General features: G+C 36.3%; 1 long non-coding RNA gene across 1 annotated transcript; it reads left to right on the top strand.

Moving 5' to 3' along the window:
* The first annotated feature begins 633 nt into the window (after positions 1-633).
* LOC133821438 (uncharacterized) lies at positions 634-3,917 on the top strand. The gene is made up of 3 exons (XR_009887575.1): positions 634-960; positions 1,043-1,121; positions 3,681-3,917. It is a non-coding gene; the product is annotated as an uncharacterized LOC133821438 (long non-coding RNA).
* Positions 3,918-4,700: the final 783 nt, after the last annotated feature.

The following is a 4,700-nucleotide window of genomic DNA, read 5'->3' as shown; positions in this document are numbered from 1 at the left end:
TCAATCTCATCTTTCAACTGGTTGCATTCGTTAGTGTCGTGCCCGTAGTCATTCTGAAAATGATAGAAGTTTGTCATATCTCTCTGTAACGTCCTGCATTTTCGGGTACCTTTAAACGACTCGGGTCGGGATTTTTTTCCCCCGGGTTAAGAATATTATTTTAAATAATATTATATTTTGTTTGTAAGTATTCCATGAGTTATTGCTAGCCAAAATATGAATTTTGTGATTTTAAAAGTCAAGATAAGACTTTCGGTCCTAGACCGACACAAAAACCCTGATCGGGTAAAAATCTTGGAAAATAAAACGAAAAATCATGGCAATTATATTTTGGGCATAAAATACATTCATAAAAGTTAAAGTTTGGTCAAAAATAATAAACCTAAAAGAAAATGGAAATTTTAGGGCATTTTGTGTTAAATGCCTAATTTTGCCGAAATGGGGAATTTTATTCCATGAATGGACCTTAGGTTAAATTTTATTATGTGATTAATTAAATTAAATGTGAGAGACATTTAATTTAATTAATTAATGTTAAGTTTGGTGATTAAAACTTAATAAGAGTGAAAAATGTGTCAAAAGCCAATTTGAACTTTTCTTCTTATAAACCCTTATTAACCTTTATAAAAAATAAATAAAAAAAATTAATGGTCACATATATGGAAAATGGTGGCTGGCCATGTGCTATTTTAGAGTGGTGTGAACCCAATTTTATAAAATTCAAATCCCATTTAATTAAGAAGTCAAGTGGGCAAGTGGGTAGAAAAGCACTCAAGTGTTTTGTGATATTTTGAAGAGTTGTGTGAGCCATTCTAACCCCCAAATCCGACCACTCTCCCTCCCTCATTCACTCTCATCTGATTTTTGAAGACTCTCTCAAGTGTTCTCTCCATTTTCAACCCCAAGAACACCAAAGAAACTTGGAAGCTAAGTCTTGGTCTAGGAAGGGTTTTCCCTAAGGTAAAGTTTCATTAATCTAGACTTTTGTCAAGTTTTAATCATAGAGTTTCAAATAGCTAATTACCTATGTTGTTGGAGGAAGTTGGTTAGGGTTTTTGAAAGGTTTTGAAGGAGTCAAAGCTTATAGGAAGGTCCAAACCTTAAGCAAGAACACCAAAGAGGTAAAAAGTTTACTTTTGATGAGTTTGTTGTAGGGTTTTTAGTTTTAAGCATTATTTTGTATATCTAATGCTTAGAGTTTCTTGTTGATGATGTAATAAAGTTATGGTAGTTGTTTAATAATTTTTATGATGCATGTGTATTGATTTTTGAAAATGGGAACCAAAACCCCCAAGGGTTTTGTAGGATACCCTAAAACAAAACATGTTTTAAGCTGTGACTTCCAAGGGGTCAAGTAGCCACTGTATATTGTTTTTGTAAAATTAAATTGTACTTTTATGTTGTTGAGATTTAGTACATAAAATTGAGCTTTTGAAACACTAAAAAATGTATAGAAATGAGTAAGTTATGCTATTTCAAAGTTTAGGTAAAAAACTGTTTTTTCGTATTCTCATTTTCGGAACCAAGTTTGGACAGCCACTGTATAGGGAAAATGAACCCAGTTTTTTCTAAAATTTTGTGGACATATTTCTGGCATAACCTATTAGTCCACTGTAAAATTTGGTAAGAAAATATTGAACGGTTTGAAAGTTATTAACTGTCAAAGTTTGGAAAAAATAAGGACTTGAAAATAAGGTCATTTTTACCTCATTGTTGGAAAATGATTTCACCAATCAAAAATCCTCATTTTGACCTAAGATTTTACAAAGACCTAAATGGCATAACAAAAATGGAATTGGGAAATTTTGGTAACAATTGGGTAAGTAAATTTCAAGTTATGAACTAACGAAGTATGTAGTTAAAAATATGAAAAATAGGTTTTTCACACTTAGTGTAAAAATGAGATTTTGGAACATAAGGTAAAAAGTAAAATTTTGTTTATTTCAAGATATAAATTGGTAATTCTTGAAATCATATTTTCACTAAAATTACCCCTTTGAGTTTAAATGAATTATTTTTCTAGTAAGTAAAATTGATTAATTGCTTTTGGGAAAATTAATTAGTCAAGATGAGAAATTTATAACGGTTTTCCTAATTAAGACAAATTAGGCAATTTTCTTAAAACGGTTTTTAGATATTAAAACCTTAAGAAAAATAAAAGGAAAATTTAAAGAGTTTATTTTCTTTAAAAATAATTAAGGAATTTATTTGTATTTTCTGGATATAATACCGGCTAAAATCTTACATATTTTAACCGACTAGTCGAAAGTGCGGGTTAATAGTGATACCTTGAAAGAGTAAGATTTTTAGCGGGTTGTGGGGAAATACCATTGTGATACCCGAGCCTAGGTATCGAGACCTTAGGATAGGTCTCCCCGAGACTTAGGGTTTAGTCTCGAATATTTTGTATAACTTTCCTTAATAGGTTTAAAACCAAATAAGGATTATAAATCCTTACAAATGACTTTTATTAAAATGACCAAACTGCCCAAAATAATAATAATGAATTATTAGTGCCATAATTAATCCGAGTATACTGTATGGATAACTACAGTATTGGCTAAGCGTAACTGGACTGAACGTTGGAGGGTGAAAACTTGCTGAGCGCTAAGGACTCCAAGTAAGTCAACTTATATTGTATGGCTGCAACATGAAATGATTATTGTCTTGTATGTTAGTATAGGGATACATGCATATACATAGGCTGTCATAGAAAGTTGCTTAGAGACGTTAGTCTAGTGAGTGCTGATTTAGAAAATATGAACGGTAGAAGTCCGTCATATCCTAGACGGTTGATCCCCGTCACACTGCTTGATTTTATTTATGTCCGGTTCATTACCGCGACGAGTGGCCATGAGATGAGGATAAGCTGGTTAAACCTAGGGGCGCCAAGATAAATGGGACCTAGGGGCCCTCATGCTTACTTAATCATTGGACGGTTAGAATCCGAGCAAGTGCTCTGATAAGTTATTCCCGGATAGCAGCCGTGAATATTGGCCATTCCGTGAGAGTGCCTAGAGATACTAGGGGTTGCCAAGATTGAGTGAGGCTGAACACCCTAGGGGCAGCTGCTCACCAGCACCACTGATTAACATAGAAGTCTCCGTAAAACCGTGTAAATTGGATTACACTCTTGAATATGTAGCGATGCCCTAGGTAACACGATAGTTACCCTTGATGAGAATATTTATTGGCTAGATCTTAGTGTGGGGACTCGGTTCTCTTTTACAGATTAGCAATTATGTTGGAGGGCGCGTTCGCCTGAATTGTTGGAAATTGTCGAGCGTTGGTCTCGAATTATATTGTGATATAATATATCTGCTTGCTCTGGGATTTTCTGAGTGCAGGGATATAATTATTGATAGGATGTAGTTGTGATATAATATATCTGCTTGCTCTGGGATTTTCTGAGTGCAGGGATATAATTGTTGATAAGATATAGTTGTGATATAATATATCTGCTTGTTTTGGGATTTTTCTGAGTGCAGGATTTTTATCTAGATGTGAATTAATTTATCCTTGGTTATCAGGCATGACCATAAGTTTGCCAGGACGCTTTAGCATTCTTGAAATTGATTGTGTAGGGTCCGGATGGGTCCGGATCCCTATTTCTCTATCTGCTTTGTTTGGAAGTTGATCTTACTAAGCGTTTTCGCTTACCTAGTTGTTTCATGTTGTAGGTAAGAACAAGGGCAAGGCAGAGCAGTGAGCGCTGGAGTCTTCCTTGCAAATGTACATGTGGACCGACCTTTTGGGGAAGCCTTTTTATTTTTGGAAATGTTGTGTAATTTTCCTAAACTAGGCTCACTCTAATCTTTATAAAACATGTTTGTAACTAAATGTTAAGTATGGCCATACGACTTTTTAAAAAGTTTTTTTTTTTTCTATGGGTTTTTGAGACATTTTGTTAAATGAAAACATTTATATTTTCGCATTATCGAGTCTTGAAAATCCAGGTTGTTACACTCTCTTGGAGATATCTTTCCTTATAAGTGCGGGTTGTTTATAAGGCACACTGGAGCTGGTCGCCTAGTAGACTTCCACTCAGCTTTCGACAAGGGTCGTGTAGTTGGTGAATCTCGGCTCGTATCGACTACCTTTGGGGCGTTTATTCTCAGAAGCTGAGGGTTCATTGTTCGCCCGTTTTCCACCATTCCTACCATTGCTATTCCCGTTGCCCTTGCTGTTGTCATTGGAATTTTCTGACCCGTTGGCGACCTTGGCAGGTTCTTCCTTTGGCCCCTTGTCTTTTGTTGGCGATTTCCCCTCATTGGAAATTGTGTCCTCGAGCTTGATATATCGATCAGCCCGATCCAAAAACTCCTGGGTACTCCTTACCCCATTCTTTCTCAGGCTACTTCAGAGGGGTGAATGGCACCTAACCCCATCAGTTAGGGCCATCATCTTGCCTTCATCACCCACTGTCTTGGCTCCACCTGCTGCTCGCATGAAGCACTGGACATATTCCTTGAAGGGCTCTCCCTCCTTCGAGCGCATCTCGACCAGCTGGTTAGACTCTGTGGGGTGTACGCGACCCACATAGAATTGTCCATAAAATTCCTTCACGAACATCTCCCAAGACACTATACTAGCAGGAGGGAACTTAAAGAACCACTCCTTGGTGGTGTCAGACAGTGTCGCGGGGAAGATCCGGCAGCGGGCATCTTCTGACACTTTCTATATATCCATTTGTATCTCAA

The sequence above is a fragment of the Humulus lupulus genome, chromosome 3, assembly GCF_963169125.1.
Source record: "Humulus lupulus chromosome 3, drHumLupu1.1, whole genome shotgun sequence".
Taxonomy (NCBI): Eukaryota; Viridiplantae; Streptophyta; class Magnoliopsida; order Rosales; family Cannabaceae; genus Humulus; species Humulus lupulus.
Note: the sequence above shows the minus strand (reverse complement) of the source record. Positions and strands in the feature narration are given on the sequence as shown.